Source organism: Rattus norvegicus, chromosome 13 (assembly GCF_021556685.1).
Source record: "Rattus norvegicus strain SHRSP/BbbUtx chromosome 13, alternate assembly SHRSP_T2T, whole genome shotgun sequence".
NCBI lineage: Eukaryota > Metazoa > Chordata > Mammalia > Rodentia > Muridae > Rattus > Rattus norvegicus.
Window position 1 is genome coordinate 75,124,741 of NC_141546.1, and position 18,104 is coordinate 75,142,844.

The 18,104-nt window shown below is 39.6% G+C and overlaps 1 protein-coding gene and 1 non-coding gene across 10 annotated transcripts in view; both read right to left on the reverse strand.

Annotated features, from left to right (window-relative positions):
* Window positions 1–18,104, reverse strand: part of Rabgap1l (RAB GTPase activating protein 1-like) — a 595,723-nt gene that overhangs the window by 95,360 nt on the left and 482,259 nt on the right.
* LOC120096380 (small nucleolar RNA SNORA67) lies at window positions 8,666–8,805 on the reverse strand. Its single transcript, XR_015636407.1, has one exon. It is a non-coding gene; the product is annotated as a small nucleolar RNA SNORA67 (small nucleolar RNA).

The window sequence follows — 18,104 nt, forward strand, 5'->3', positions numbered from 1 at the left end:
TTACACTGAGCAATCTCTCCAGTCCCCTGTTTAAGTTAAAGTTAAAACATTTTTTTCTTTTTTTTTTCATTCTTTTTTTTTTTTTTTGAAAAAGTGTCTCATTTAGCCTAGGCTGGCCTTGAACTCACTTCAATATGTATCCAAGGTTGGTTGGTCTTGAACTTTTGGTTCTCTTACTTCTCTTCCCAAGTACTGGGATTATGACATGTGCCGTGACACCCAATGCTGGAACACAGATAGATGATATAGGGATGATACAGAGATGAGAAAGGGGGAATTTAAACTCTTTGAAGAGTCTATTTACTGTTTAGCCAATAAATTTCTGTCCATGCCTTTTAAACATAAATATCCCCTAAAAGACTATTTTTGCTTGAAACTCCTAGGTAAATATGCACTTTTCTTTCTTTTTGCAGGGCTGGGTATCAAACCCACAACTTCATGCACACTAGGTAAACATTCTATTACAGAACCCACACTTCATGTAACATTCTATTACAGAGCTACACTCCTAGAATTGCATTTCTATCCAATTAACATTTTAGAAAATTAGTCTGTAAATTTTTAAACTTAACTCTCAGTGTCCTACATTGTTCTTTTATGCAAGGTTGACAATATAGAGATGTGCACACAGTTTTATGGTCTTAAAGACTGCAGTTTATAAATGAGCCCAATATTAGCTAACTGTAGGTAAACAATTCTATTCTTTATAATTATGAGAGCTACCAATAGTTGAATATTGCTTTAGAAAGCACGCAGTTTTTGTGTTAGGATAATGACTTACTGAAGACATTCCATTAAAAGGAAAAGCCCACCTCTGCTATGTGTTGAGGGTAATTAGCTACCATGGAAAATGATACCCCAGCAGCTTTTCCTATTAAAGAAAATAACTAAAAATACCTGAGTCGGCTTTGTAAAATAAAATTTGTGAAGCAGCCATTTTGTGAAAAGCTTCATTACAAGTCAAAAATTCTCTTGGCAAACACACACCCTTTCTTTGTGGAGACCCCCTTAGTACCATGGATAGAGATCGCCTGTGATCGATTTAATGTTTCTATTCTAGCCATCTTCAACTCCATAGGACACAGAGGGAGCGGTGAGCAGACTTGATGAGATTTTGTTTTTACTGCAGGACACGTGAATAGAAGCACAATGAGAAAAGTAGACTTATGATTAGGTAATGCTTTGTAGGAAACAATGGGAGGACCTGACCTCAGGACAGGTAAACACATCCTGGCTCCTCGGAGCAGGATAGAACACTGCAGTAACAGCCCCATCTCCACACACTAAGATACTTCTGCTGAATCAAATTCTACCCTCCCCCCCAAAAGTTACAAGAAACAGCCATTCCTTTAATTTAGTCACTAATTCCTTCTCCTAATGCCTTAATATATGTCTTCTGACCTCAAAGCAGCTTAGCATTTCAAAGCAAAGCTCCAGAATCCTCTTTATAAGAATCAGTGTTTCCTTTGTCAGCAGATTGTCACTGGCAGTCACTGGTAGGGAGAGAAAGAAAGCAAGGTTGATGGGAGAAAAGATGGTCACAATAAAAATACTCCCCTTTGTTTGGCTTGGTTTGGTTTTGATACAAATAATATACCTATAAATTAACTACTAATAGAAAGTAGAAATTAGAAGAAATTAAAGGCAAAATGATTTCCTCCTGCTTTTGAAGATTAATGCTTAATAAATATATAAATTTCAAATAAGGAAGTCTTCCAGGATTTTACCAATGGTACAGATCTATCGGTTATTTTGGTAGTCAGGAAGCAACACTCCCTTCTGGATGGCTAAAGTACATGAACTTACTAGGAATTATCAGGCTTCCTAAAAAGATAAACTGAATGAAAAAGTGAGGACCAGCAGAAAGGAACAAGCATTACTTAGAAATTAGGCTGCAAATTCCACGGCGTTAGCCAGAGTGTCTCCATGTAAGGCTCTCTGTTGGGAGCAAATTAGATGGTTCCTCAGCAAATCAAGACGGTAATTTTATTCAAATAATGGTAACACCTTCATTCTCAAAAGCCTGATTAGGTTGAATACCTCACACTAACTCAGACTAAGACACTAATTACTACTACTCTTCTCTAAGAGTTTTCTCCTCAAACTTATCAGTTTCAATGTATGCTTCACACTTGGTTTGTTCTTAAAAATATTGGGCTTTAGAGATGGCTCAACAGAAAAGAGCGCTGGCATCTTCTTAGGGCACCCAGGTTTGACCCCAGTACCCCCATGGTGACTCCCAACTGTCTATAACTCCAGTCACTGCATATGTGACATCCTCTCTGGCCTCTTTGGGAACCAGGCATGCATATGGTGCACAGAAATATACATAGACAAAAACCCCAATGTGTAAAATTAATCAATTGATCAATCAATTAATTAATTAATAGTTTTCTTGTCAATGAAGATGCAGATATAGCACCATAATGCAGTGCAGAAACTACTGCAGTTTTAGTCTTTCATAAAAACACAAAGAGTACACAATGGGAGAGGACAGTCTCTCACAATACATTCAGGGAAAACGGGATGTGCACGCATAGCTTGAGGTGATAGAAAGATGGCTCCCTGGCCAAGAATATTTGCTGCTTTTGTACAAAACTGGGTTCAGTTCCCACCACACTCATGGTACCTAACCATTGCCTGTAACAGTTCCAGGGATTCTGACACCCTCTTGTGAAGTCCCCAGGCACTAGACATACACATGGTACACATGCTTACATATACACAAAACACCCATACACATAACATAAAATAATCTAAAATAATTAGTTTAAGATGGATTAAAGGTGATAGATAGTAAGGATTTCGAATCACAAAGTTTGTGACAGAGACAGCAGGATAAAGTTCTTTACACTGTGTTTTGAACAAGACAATACAAAGTAAAAAAATAAAAAATAAAAATGGGACTACATCCAATTAGAAAGCTTCTACACACAGGAGAAATAATAAGATGAAAAGAAATAAGGGAATGGAATAAGTATCAATGAGAGGTTATTAATCAAAATACATCAGAAGTGCACATAATTCAATAGCAAACAAGCACACAAACAGAATGATTCAACTGGAGAAATGGCAGGGAAGCTAGAGAGACACTTTCCCAAACAACAGTGAATCACCAGAGAAATGGAAGTCAAAACCAACAACTAGTGCTTTAGGACAACTACTATCAAAAAGGCAAAAATGCCCAGGGCAATTCCCGACATTCAGACAGAAAAAGGAGAAGTTCTGGGATTCCAGGCCAGTCAAAGCGACATTGTGAGTTTCATAAAACACAAAAAAGGGCAAGTGTTGGTGAAGGTGTGGAGAAAATAGAACCTTATAAACGTTCAGATGTAAATCTGCACAATCTATATAGAAAACAGCATCAAGGTTCCTCAAAAAAGTTATTAAGAGAAATGTTCTTTGGTCTGCAATCACATCACTGAAGAAGTCAACATTTGTATTTAGTGGGGTTTTTTGTTGCTGTTTTGAGTGTTTTTCTTCTTCCTTCCTCCCTCCCTCCCTCCCTCCCTCCCTCCCTCCCTCCCTCCCTCCCTCCCTTCCTTTTCTTGATACAGGATGTCACTATTGAACATTGACTAGCCTAGAACTTACTATGTTGACTAGGTTGGACTTGAACTCACAGATATCTGCCTCCCTAGGACGGGTTAAAAACATGCCCCATCATGCACTCTGAATTCAGTATCTTGAAGGGATTGCTACACTTCTGTGTTCATGAAGCATTATTCACAATAACCGAGAATCAACTTAAGTGCCAGTTAATGGGTGGCTGCATGTAGGATATGTGGTATACAAGAATGCACATATGTATGTATGTGTGCATATATCTCATATACATATATACATACATATATAACATATTTATATGCTTACACATGTAAATTGGATATTAATTCACTAGGAAAAAAAACTCTGCCATTTGAAAGACACTAGATGACCCTGGAGGACATTATGCTAAATGAAATAAGCTACCACAACGAAAAGATATTGTCTGATATCAATTATATGTATAGTGTAAGAAAATCAATCTCATAGGAGACTGGTTGACAGACTTTGAGGGTAGAGAGTAATGGGGAGATATTGGTCAAAGAGCACAGACTCTCAGTTATACCACATCCCAAGTTCTAAGATCGCAGGTATGTGCCATCATGCCCAGTCTGAATGGTTAAATTTTGAGGATGTAAAGTACAGTATGGTGATTATCATTGGAGCTACTTTGTAGACTGAAACTGTTAGAGTAGATACCGTTTCCACCATGCATGCATATGTGTGTTCACATGTGTGTTTGTGTGTGAGTACAGGTATAACCACAGCACATGTGAAGATCAAAAACAACCCTGGGTGTCAGTCTTCACTTTCCCCTCAGTGCTGTGTGCACAAGCCTAGCTGCTTGTGAGCTCCAAGATTCTCCTGTCTTTGCCTCTCATCTCACCATAGACACACTGGTATTACAGGGCTATGGTCTGGCTTTAGGTAGTAAATTCAGAGGATCTGAACTCAGGCCCTCATGCTTACATAACCTAATGAGTTACCTCCCCAGACTTCCTCCCAATGAGCTACCTCCCCAGACTTCCTCCCAATGAGTTACCTCCCCAGACTTCCTCCCAATGAGCTACCTCCCCAGACTTCCTCCCAATGAGTTACCTCCCCAGACTTCCTCCCAATGAGCTACCTCCCCAGACTTCCTCCCAATGAGCTACCTCCCCAGACTTCCTCTCCCCTTTTTATTTGAGACAGGATCTTGCTATGGACCCACCCCCCACGAAATTACCATCAAACTCCTTATGCCTAGTTGTCTGGCCTTCAGCTCATAATGTTCCCGCCTCAGCCCCAGGCGTTGGAATTACAGCCCGTGCCACCATGCTTAGTTATTTCCCTTTGTAACATTGTATTCTGAACCATATAAATGAAATGAGGGAACAATTCCCAATCGTCTTCTTCACTAAATGAATTCTTCCTTGTGTTCCCCTGATTCTATCCAAACATTGGAGATTGAACCCTGGATACTTATAGACAAGTATTGAGTTTCATCCTCGAACTGTTTTTTTTTTTTGGGGGGGGGTTGTTAATTTTGGTTTTGTTTCTATTTTTGTTTTATTTTAAGACATATTATCACTAAGTTTCCCAGGTTAAGGTTGCAGGTATGGACAACTGGGGCCAGTTTTCCTCAAATACCTTTAAAGCTCAAACTGAATAAAACTTAATGGAGAAACTAGATGAAGTCAGCTTTTACAAATAATCACAGGGAAATATATTAGTGAAGAATATCATAATGGGAGAGAAAGAAGTGTTTTGTTTCTGGGATGTAATTGGCCTTGTATTCTGTAATCAATATGCCCTGTGAGCATCTTACTTTATTTTAAGACAGCAGCATGGGAGAGAAGCCAAATCTACTTAAACTTTTTTTTACACTATTTTAAATCACACTGCTATGTAAGAATTGCTATATATGAAAGAATTATTCAAGCTGTGTATATGGCACTGGGAATCAAATTTGGCACTCACACTTGTTGGGCAACTGCTCATACAGAAGTAAGTCAGCAGTCACACTCAAATTATTCAAACTGAACTCCTCAGATGGGGCACTTGTTATCAGATAGTGGGTGTTTGGAGTGCTTTCTTTTTTTATAGTAACAATAGTAATAATAATGCCTCTGACCAAACCAAATTCTGTTGCGAAGGTCTGATTGTCTGGGTAAGAGTAAAGGAGTCATCAAGCAATACATACTGACATATATGTGGGTGCGGGATTTGAATGGCCCTTAGTCTTACAATCTATACCATTTTTATCAATGGACTATAGCAGTAATATACATTTTAAACATATAATGAAAACACGTGTATTTGTCTACATGCACACACATGCACCAGTACACACACACACACACACACACACACACACACACACACACACACACAGCATGGCGTGGTTTTGGCCTGTCTATAGGACAGTGCTAAACTCTCGGGCAAAGTTAGGTGAGTCTAAGATTTTTCCAGTGGGGCCATCAGAGTGTCCATATAGCTGTCCTGGATCAAACTTCCTGTATACTGCAGAATGAACCAAGAAATGAGCTGTCCCTCCTACCACAGAACAGACTGTCTATGCTTAATGGTAAGTTGATATCTTATAATTAATACATAAAATCGGGCTTCCTTTAAAAACTTAATTTCATACTTATAGCCTTTTATTGAAAATACAGCAGGGAAAGTATTCCAGGATAAAAAGGGCTGGACTTAGAAAGGAAGAGAAATTATTTTATAACATGTTGGGTTAAGGGGTAACCTTATACTGTTTTGAAATTGTAAAGGTTTATCTTTATTACTTTAGCTGTGTGTAGGTGGGCCTGCTCCTGCATATAGAGGTGCTGGATCCCCGAGAGCTGGTGTCACAGAGGGCTGCAAGTTGCCCCACATGGGTGCTGGAAACTGAACTGGGGTTTCCTGAAAGAACAGCACATGTGCTTAAGCAGTGAGACAACTCTCCAGCCAGGAGCCTTCATTTTAACAGGCAGGAAGTTTTATTTCAAATTCACTGGTGGAATCTATAACTATGTTGTTCATTTCCTGATTGCATAAGCCATTAAGGGTCTAATCTATTTCCTGAGTGAGAGTAGCTAATGGGCAAATATTAGAATAGTACTCATCAGGTGAGATGGGCATTTGACATCTATTCACCAAACCATGTTGTCAGTCAGAATTCCCTTTGGCAGTGTGTATGCCTTCTGAGGGAATCAACTCACTTTTAACAGTCCCTGCTTAATAAAGCATGGCAGTGCCCTTCACCAAGTGTCTAAGCAATAAGAGTTCTCTTATGTGAGGTTGTTTAACCTTAACACTATGTGAAAGAACACAGTTTCATTCCCAATAAGCAGTTCACTCATTCATTCATCCAATCAGTCTATCAATAAATTAATTAGTTACTAACATACAGGCCATGTTCAAACCCTAAGAAAACCTGAGATTACTGTGGCGTGGAAATAGGGAGCAGGGGAAAAGCTCTGTGTGTAAATGGGGCTAAGTAGACATGAGGACCTGAGCTGGACCACAGTCTCCCTGCAGAAAGCATGCCATAGTAGGGATCTCTGAGTGAGTATCAGCGTGTGTGTGGCAGGCAGGAGAATCCTGGAGGCTTACTGGTCATTCTGTTATGCTGAAACAGCTTTCTTCAGGTTCAGGGAGAATCTAGTGTGTGTGTGTGTGTGTGTGTGTGTGTGTGTGTGTGTGTGTGTGTGTGTGTGTGTGTGTTTGTTTTGTTTTCAAGACAGAGTTTCTATGTGTAGCCCTGGCTGTCCTGGAACTCACTTTGTAGACCAGGCTGGCCTCAAACTCCGAGATCCACCTGCCTTTGCCTCCTGAGTACTGGAATTAAAGTCATTCACCACCACTGCCTGGAGAGATTCCAAAGCTTAAAATTGTGAAATGGTAGAGGAAGACACCTGATACCTACTTCTGGCTTCCTCATGAATATGCATGTGCATATGCATATATACTACATGGACTTATATCACACATAGGAAGAGATACAATGTGTAATGTGCCTCCTTTTTATAATACTGCCCCAGTGCACAGGCTTCTGTGAAAAAAGTACAATGTGACAGTCACTATGCTTTGCAGGACCTTATCTCCAAGAATTTAGCTATGGTCACTGCATATCGTTGAGCAGCAAGCCCAACACAGCTGTGATGGGGTCGGAGGGGCAGACAGCAGCTGGTTCTATATCTGACCCAGGAAAAATACTATTCTGAAGACAAATGCTCAAGAGGAAAATCCCAAATATGGCTGATATCGAGGATCACAGCGAGTCATCAGCACCCCCTATGCGACTGCCCTCTGCAAAGTTCAACTGATACTTCTGGAAACTCTACCAGAGGCCAGGGCTGGGCACTGGAGCAAAGCTAGCTTTCCAGAGCTCATTTCACAGGACTATCCCAGGAGACATTGCTACTTTTGAAACTGAGCCCATTGGGTTTAATTTCTTTTAAACCGTTATCTACAAAGCATGGCCTATACAGAAGACACAGCTCAGCTCAAGGTAGAATGTGACACATAAAATGGTTCCTGGTCTTCACACACCAGGTGGCTTTCTTTCAGGCAGCAATCTTAACATAAGATAGAAATTATTGCCTTCCATATTGGGATCTAAATCAGTGATAAAGGTATTTTATATGTGTTGGCACACACCATTAAGATAACTTTATCAACAAAAACGGTTAGTGGACTGACATTTTGTCATTATTATGTCAATATTGCCCTATTTTCTGTAGTCTTCACTTTTTACTACTGCTTCGAAGCAATCCTCACCTTTGAGTGTTTTCCCCCCGGATTTGATCTTGTTTAACATTTAAGATATAATCTCCACCTTTTGGTCTTACTTTGTTTTTAATGCTATTGGGAGTCTTCCCTGAGCCCCTGCCAGGCTTCCTTACACTGAAGGCCCAGGATGTGCTGTGGACACTGTTGGCTTTGTTTCTCTGCGAATGCTGTCACCTTTGTCTGAAATGTACGGCTATGGGCACTTGTATCAGCTGCATTTCTCTGGCCCTTCAACACATTTTGTGGTTTGGGGCTGCACACATGTCCTACTTTCTTTGACGTAAGGACTATATTCTTTGTGTTTTGTTCTAGCATATTGGTGTGATTTTTTTTAAATTAAAAATTTTTTTATTTATGTAGGCAGCCAAAGGAAGGCAAAGGAAACAAGTATTCCTTGTTCACAGAGACCTTGGGCATGCCTGGCTTTCTTCCAAGGTGCTACATTCCTGAAAAGGGCACATGGTCAGCTCTGGAGAGGGAATCACCTTCGGCTATTTGTGTGATTTTGAAGGGAGAAGAATGATGTCTTGAATTTTACCACTTAGAAATTAGAATCTAGAATTTCAGTCTGGACACTTCTCACAATCTTATGCCTTATATTATCCTCTTTGACCAAAGAATAGGCTCTTCTGTGCCCTGCTGATATGCTTGATAACATCATATTCTAATTCTTACTGTCCAAAATAAGGACAGTGGTCTCTTTGTGGAAAATTTTAAATCACACTTTGTTTATTGTGTATGTGTGAGTCTGTGTGTGCATGAGGGTGTGTATGGCAATCAAAACACAACTTGCAGGAGTTGGCTCTCTCCTTCCATTACGTGGGTCCTGGGGACTGTGGGGCTGTCAGGCTCCATAGCAAGTGCCTCTACTTGTTGAGCCCTCTCATCAGCCCGGCAGAGTCTTTCTCTACAGCCCAGAGTAGCCTGGAGTTATGATCCTCATGCTTCAGTCTCCTGTGAGATTGTACGTCAGACATATGCTAGCTAAAGAAGACAATTCCTATGGTGTTCCTTTCAAATTATTTCATGTTTCCTGGGTTGTTTTATACTTATTTCATGCTCTACTAAAAAATTCTGGAAATCCTATTCTCTGTAACAGATTTCTCTCTTTCTATAATTTGGTCTGCCTAAAAGAATTCCTTCTAAATCCAGCGGACTCTAGTTTTATTTACAAGGAAAAAATTACTTTAATAATTACTTTAATTTTTCCACTTATTGATTCATTTTGTGTGCACAGCCATGCAACCACAGTATAGTCTAGAGATCAGAGCACAACTTACAGACATCAGTTCTCTCCTTCAATCATGTGAGTTCCTAGCATAAAGCTCAGCCATCTGCTTGGGGGCAAGGCAAGACCTTTACTCACTGAGTCATCTACCTGGCCTCTAGGACATTCTTAACTCATCCTCAGTTGGCAAAGTCCTATTAATCTTTTGAGACTTAACTTTAAAATGCTACCTTTTCAGATGTTTTCCCTTCATTCCTTAATTTAAATTAGATCACATTATTACCTTTGTCTGTTAATAACCTTCCCTTTCCATTCCTCTCATTATGATTTCTAATAGTATACATTGTTTTATGTTATATGTCTTTTCTGTTACCCTGTAAACTTCAGGAAAACATGAATATTTTCTACTATGATCACTGCCAAACAGAACGCCTACTAAAGTAGCGGGATATAATAAACATTAAATACCAACTAATAAAGAATGAATTAAATAGCAACATACTCTTGTTGTATGAGAATAGTTTTAAATACATTACGCGGTTGATAAATATTGGTAATATTAAACAAATCTGAAAAACTGACTTTTTTCTACAACTGTTCACTGCAGCCTTAGATAAATATAAACAAGAGTCTGAGAGAGGTCGAGAGTCACAGATGCAGGATCTACAAGGCCTAGACCTAAAACTGACTGTTAGCCAAGTCTCTCTTACTAGAGATTTAACACTCTGTGCTGAACCTATAGAACTCTCAGTGACATACCCACTTTATAGCATTATTGGGGTGATTGAATGATAAATATACCAAACTTCCAAAAAGCACATATAACTGCTTTGTTATCATATTAAAGCTAATGTGAAGTAATGTTGTTCTTCAACAAAAACGACTTGTTTCTCATTTCCAGCTGCATTTTCTCCAAACTCTGTGTGTGTGTGTGTGTGTGTGTGTGTGTGTGTGTGTGTGTGTGTGTGTGTGTTCTGGACTATTTAACGTAAACCTCATTAGGGACTAGAGAGACAGCTCGGTTGGTAGTGTGCTTGCCATGCACACATGAAGGCCTGAGTCTGAGCTCTAGGATCCCTGTGAAAAATCTGGTGAGGTGGTGCATCTCTGTAATTAAGTGCTGCGGAGGGGGAGACAAGTGGACTATTAGGACTTGTGGGCCAATAGCATAACTGGTGAGTTCCAGGCCAATGACAGACTCCATTTCAAAAAACAAGGTGGCTAGCTCCTGAGGAATGATAACCAAGGTTGTTTTCTAGCTTCCACATGTACATACAAGCACATGCATGTGTGAGCATCCCCCCACCCACAGGTACAGTCAAGAAAAAAAAAGTCACTAAAATTGGATCAAGTAGCCAGGCTATGCTCAAGCTCACCAAGAAGCCAAAAACCAGCTTTAACTTCCTGATCCTTCTGGCGCTGCCCCCATATGCTGGGATCACGGGCCGCCAGGCCAGGTTAATGCAGAGGAGATCTAGCCAGGGCTTTATTCATACCAGGCAAAACCACCTACCAAATGAGACACAACTCCAGCACCTAACTTCACTTTTCATTTCACTTTCTATAGCAGATAAGATTAGAGTGCCATTCACATTACTTACAAGGGTTTTTAAAATATATTATTATTTCCATCAGGATTTTCAGGAAAAAATTACCCTTGATCTTACCAAAAGACTAACAATCAATTTTTTATGAGAAATCTTAAAGCTCAAGATTCTTCTTATCTTACAAACACAATCTGTTAACTAAATAAGTATAAACAAGTAGTAGGTAGACTTCTTTCATACATGTACATATATGCATCATACACACTATCTAAGAGCAGTAGGTGGATTTCCTTCATACATCTACATAATACATCATACATACCATCTAAGAGAGACAAGGCAGGCTGACTCAAAATCATTATAGAAATAATTAAATAATTAAAATAATAATTAATTAATAATAATTAAATAATTAAAAACTGAGGGTATTTCCTCCTACAGAACCTGCATGTAATCTGCATGGCCATCCTCCTTAGCTGCTTCGTTTATGGAAGAGAAAACTGAAATGCTGAGCATAGAGAACTGCCAGAGCTGGTGAGGAGGAAACCAAGACTTGAATTCCACTAACAAGTCTTCAGGAAAGTCCATTCTTACTCCCTATGGGATCTAATGGAGGGACTGCAGAGTCGGAATAAGTAACAGTCTAGGTTCCCAGAGGGAACAACTTACGATCTGGTCTTAAAAAGTAAATGAGTTTGCTTGACCACATGGCTATGGGAAGAGACAGGAAAATAACTGAGCCAGTGCTTCACCTATCTGCTTACCTTAATTAACTCTCACAATCCCCTGTGCGGTTGGCATTGGCCTTATTTTACATAGGAATACACTGTGTTCAAGGAGATCCAGTAACTGCCTCAGGATCCCTTAGTCAGTAGGAACTAGAGACAGAGTCAAACCTTGATGCTCAGCCCCCGAGTCCCTACCTGCTTCAAGAACACTACAGAAGAAAGTGTTGTAGGCAGATGAGACAGATTGTGACAAGAGCATGCATGACATCCTGATGTGACCTGAACGGTTTGAGGGCATCCTTCAGATAACAGGGGACTGCAGTTTTCTCTGCACAACAAGCAATTGGAGGAGTTTAATCTTCTCCTGAACTAGGGATTCAGCTTGGTGGGAGAGAACCTGCCTAATGTGCACACAGGAGGTAGTAGGTAGAGAAAACTAGAAGGGACAGGAAGTAAAGGCAGAGAGATTGTTCTGAATGCTCCCAGACAACCCCACTCAATCAAACAGCCTTCTTAAAAACCTCCCCTTTTGTGGAAAATTTTATCTGCCACAAATTTTTAAAACAGTGACTATCGTAAAATTAGGTAAAACATTTTATTCAAACCCTGTTCTTGCTTAAAATACTCATTCAATTAAAATACACTATAGGCTTTCTTCTTCCACTGGGCATTGTGCTAGACATGTACTTGTACGACTCACTGCTTCTCTTTTAGGCCAAGAAAGGGATGGGGGCGGGGGAGAGCTTGTATGAGCTATACAGTAAGTTTGTTCAGGGAAGTCACACTAGTCCAGAGCACTGAGGTGAGTCAGAGTTCTAACATGCACACCAACTGAATTCCTTTGCCAAACAAGTAGGCTGATAGGAGTGGGGGTGGAGCTGTGAAGAAAGTAGGATCTTTCAGATAATCTGGTGGTTTGGGAGAAAACTGGAGAACTTGCATATACTGACAAAAATAGGAAAGCACCATGTGTTAGAAGATATTGAAGGTACAGCTCAGAGCTGTAAAGTAAGACTCGTGCTCAGATGTAGAGAATAGTTCAGGGAGACCAAGAAAGCATTTATATTCAACAGACTATGAAAAGAAATGGGGAAGTTTGTGTGTTGAAGCCCTAACTCCCCAGCAGTGTGTTTAAATGTATTAAACATAAAGCCTTTAAAGTGAAATTAATGTCAAGCAAGGTACTCCCTACTCTAAAGTGACTTGTGTTCTTGTAGAAAGAGATTAGGACACAGAACACACAGACAAGAGGAGATTAAAAAATGTGTCCACTGTGTGCCATTGAGAGGGTTCTCTCATAAATTCTGAAAATCCCTTGATCTTAGGCATTTAGTCTTCAGGACTTTAGGAAAATAAATTTCTGTTGCTTGAGACTCCCAGGCTTTGTAAGACTCTTCTTATGACCATTATAATAAAAGCAAATGCATACAGACACAAAAAATGGTAGATGGTTGCATATAGACACAAACACTGAGGGAGAAATGAAGATATGGGGTAAGTGAAAAGAGAGAAAAAAGTTCAGAGGAGAGGAGAGGGAGGGGGGAAGAGGGGAAGAGAGAGGCGGGGACTTTTATCTTTAGTGGTTTATTTGCCTTTAAGTGGAAATTTATAAAAGTTGACAAATACATGTGAGAAATTTTAGCCTAAACCTTTCAGGAGAAAAGTATCAAGAGATACTTTTATTGAGAGTACAGTGACCCTCAGGTAAGGGTGACAGGGAATAATGCTGTGCCTGGACAGTGCATAAAGCACACATAAACAGGACCAAAGTATAGTTTCTAAAGGAAACTGAGTAGCAGAAGACTGCCTGGTCAACTGTGGCACCTCTTTGAGTGGTCTGTAGTGTAAGATTCCCTCACAGTACAATAATCAACCCCTCACCCACCCCCAATAAGTATCTGGAAGAGAATGAGTGAGCTACATATTATGACTGGAGCAGGCAATCCTTTGAACAGTATTTAGTTTTTTCATGCGATGACACTAATACTTAAAGTACTATTGTACTTTAATACTTAAAGAAAACAAGAGAGGGAAGGCAGTCTAGTTTGTACTTTTGAAGGTGCCTGTCCACAATCCTTACTCTACTGATTCCTGGCTAGTTCTGCAGCACAGATTATGGGAGCAGAAGTATAGTAGGACAAAACTTCTTCCCTCACAGCAGCCAGAGAGCAGCCAGAGAAAAGGGACAGAGATAAGATCTTTTTCTCAGGGCTGCCCCTGGTTACATACTTCCCCCAATTGAGTCCCACCTCCTATTTTCCTCTTAGTCTATTTATTTATTTATTTTAGATTTTTAAAAATGTGTATGAGTGTTTTGGCTAAATATATGTCCGTGTAGCACATGTGCCTAATTTCTATGGCGGTCAGAAGATGGTGTCAAATCCCCTAGAACTGAAGTCAGAGATGTTCATGAACCACTGTGGGAGCTGGGAATTGAAGGAGGGTCTCTGTCTGTGTGTGTGTGTGTGTGTGTGTGTGTGTGTGTGTGTGTGTGTGTGTGTGTTGTCTCTGCAATCAGTCAGGCAAGCTCAACATGACTCAGTAGCTGCTGTTGGTTCAAACTTCAAAGTCTGACCCCAAGTAGTTTATTTTAGGTGTATTTAAGCATAGCACAATTGGTGAAAAAAATTTCCTGGTCATAATTTATTCAATCCGTGTGCACAACAAAGCTTAAGATATTACTACATTGAGAAACTCTTTATAAAGTTCATGTGACATCTTCCATAAAGATAGTTTCCATTGACTGACAGAGGAAAACACACTCACAATAAGGGTCTTCCCCTAAATGCTGGGGGAAGCTCTGGTGTGGTCTGGGCCACACAGTACAAATGTTACCAGGCTATTAACTATCTCTGCTCCCAGCCTTCTGGGCAGAAAACAGGTTCTCCATCTTTCTGAAGAGACAGTCCTGTATGATTAACACTCCTGGTTTGCCTAGTGCTTATCTGAGCACAGGGATCTCTGTGCCTCCTTCGGGGTCTCTGCAAGAGCAACAAGTGCGTTAACCCACTAAACCATCGTCTCAGTGCCCAGATCCTTATTTACTGTCATCTCCCAATACTGCCATTTTAAATGGCTCAATAGTGGGCTTGATCCATTCAGTAGGTCAGGACTCCATGATCTGGTCAGCTCAGGAAGTCCTGGCACAGTCACACAGACATTCTAGATGAAAGAACTGGCTCTCTGTTCCCACAGAGGGTAGTAATTGAAAGTCCCCAAGCCAGGGAGCTTTCCAACGAAGACTCTCCATTTGATCATGCCCTTTGAGTACAGCAAAAGATAGAACTTTTTTCTTAGTAGTTTGTCTTTGAGTGGAATTTCATAAAACTTGACAAGCAACTATCTGAGATAAATGGATGACACAAATGTTCATTTTCTTCTTATGCTGTGCTCATTTATAAATTCTTTCCATCATTTCAAGTATAAGACCAAATGCTTAAGAAGAGATATGAACAAGAGGAAGAGAAGAGGGTATAATAGAACATAAGTACCTATTAGGGTACTAGATTCTGAGTGCCTGCCCGTGAAATGCTAAACGGATTGAAGGCTTGGTAAGATGAGAATGTAAACAACAGTGTACTAAGTACACCGTGACGATGCTTTGTATCTAAGTAGATGTGCTGGCATCTGAAACTGCGGTGGTTAAGTGTCTGGACTATAGAGAGCCTCCGATTTACATTGATTAAATGGAAAGGATTTTTCAATTGTGCTGTTGCATATAAGTAATACATGTTCAGTAGAAACCAAAATTACGATTTTGATTTAAAAATTTTGACCTTTACCCAGGTGAGTGGTATATGTTAAATTCTCATAATGCACTTCTGAGCTAGTCACAAAATCAAAGGGCAAAGAAGCAATATTCTACATTGTAATGTGTTGCTAAGTTATATTAGTTTCAGTTGGTTACATATACCAGATATGCCTTTTTAAATTTAATGGTATTCGAAACCTTATGATGGACTTACATGATTAAATCTCATCTTAAGTTGAGGAACATCATTACTGAACTCCCAGGAATAAAACTACCTTCTTAAACTAACTAACTTAGTCTAAATATACGAGAAACTAAATTTCATTTTTATTTCTAACTAAAAGAACAAAATCAAATTATTTGCAATGGGCAAGCTACAGCAGACAGAAGAATACTATATTTATTTTCCTGTACAAATCAGATTCCTAAACCAAATTATTAAGTACAATTAAAATAGAATTTTAATATAAAATAAAATAGGAAAATAAATACATAACTCAAAGAAATGTAGATCCTAAAAATAGTTATGGGGAAGTCATCTGCTGTTCTCAACTACAGAGGAGATTTAGGTCTACTCTCCAACATGGATAAACATAAATCATAACAACTGGCTTGCACTGCAGGACAGTATGTGAGGAAATATGAAAATTCCCTTTCAAAGTACAAACATTAATCTAACTGAGACCATCAAAGATTGCTAGGAGAGAACAAGATGGAGGGGGAATTAAGTTTCTAGAAGCAGAGAAACTACTAGATGAGAAAGCAATTCTAGTATTCCTTTTACTTGTTAATTACACACAGGGAGAACACAGTACCAATGTGGTTTTGTACTTAAGGGTACAAGACAGATTCTTGTTATTTACTATTTATTTTTGTAAAAAGAAAAAAGACACACACACACACACACACACACACACACACACACACACACAGACACGTTCATGAAGCCATACACAGTTCACCCATCCAGTTCAATTTGAAAATGTCGACGTGGCTTTCTTTTTACTGAGGAAGGGGATAACATTTGAGATGTAAATACATAAAATATCCAAGAAAAATAAAATTAAAAAAAGCATGTGTCACCAGGGCTGGTATACTTTTATATTTTAGAACTGAATGTTTTACTTTAACAGACTTTTAAAGTAATCATAAGTAAATGTAACCCAGGTAAATTGTAATTCTCTTGGCATCTCTGGAACAACCAGTAGCAAAAAATTGTTTCAAATTTACTTCCCACAAAATTCACTTAACAGTCCCCAGCCTTCAGAATATACCTTCGATGCCTATGAGTAAACATAGTTTTGGCTAGGACAGTTGGTTCAGTCAAACAGTCTATGCATGTGTATTTGTGTCTGTTGGTCTATCTTGTCTATCTTTCTGTCTTTCTGGTTTGCGTTTTGAGATAAAGGTGTCTAGTCTGGGCTGACTTCAGACTGAAATTGAATCAGTCCTCCTGCCTCAACTTCCTGAGCACCGGGACAATAAGGGAACGCCACTATGCTCAGCTGGAATAATTCCTCTTGAAGGCTTTAGCAACTTGGCACTCAGGATGAAGATTTGAGAGGTCCTTGAGGGAGGGGCAGTATTTAGAAAATGATCTTTTTAAATATGGGGTTCATTTGGAAGACAAAAAAATCTTTTTTCTATTCAGCTATTTACTTTCAGCATTGATTGGTGCTTTGGGGCATTTATACTCTATTTTAAAATAGGTTAGAATTAAAAATAAAAATCGATGTTGAGAACAGTGCTTCAAGCCCACAAGCTGGGCATGGTGTCGCATACCTATAATGCTAGCACTCAGGAGAAGAGCAGAAGGCCAGCCAGGGTTATAGAACAGCCAGTTAAGGTTACATAGTGAGACCCTGCCTTTTGTTTTTAATTTATTGTTGTTGTATCTTAATGTTGCGGTGGAATAGTACCTGGAAGAACCCCAAATCAATTATTTATTAGGCTCATATAATTACATCTTAAGTAATGAGCTCATTAAAGTAAAGGAAACACTTGTGTATCTGCTTAGTTCAGGATCTAGAATGTGCTTGCCTCACCCCCTCACAGCTATATGCACATACAGTGAAATTCAAGGTCCACCCAGGTTTTCCCACTTCCAATCTGTTTCTTCTCCACTGTTGCTCTCTTGGTTCAGCTCACCCATGGATGAACTTCAGATTCTGTGTGCTCTCTCTTTTTTACACATTCTTGTCCATCATATAGCTGATGTATGCCATGCTCTCAGAACCAAGAACATACTGCTCTCCCCTGCCACTTCAAAGTAAACCTAAATATAACAACTGGCAGCTCTTGGCTCCTTTGTGGGCCCTGTAACTTCTACTCTGATTCCACACACTCTTCCTTCTCTAGTTTGACTGGCCAACATGTCACCCTTTCCACTCACAGGCCCTGAGCTGGTCTCGGGACCTCTCAACTGGCTCTTCCCTGCCTGGAGCATTACTCCCCAGAATATCTTCATGAGTTACCCTCTGTCTCATTCAGACCTCATGGAGGCCTACACACTAGTCAATCACACACACTAGTAAAAA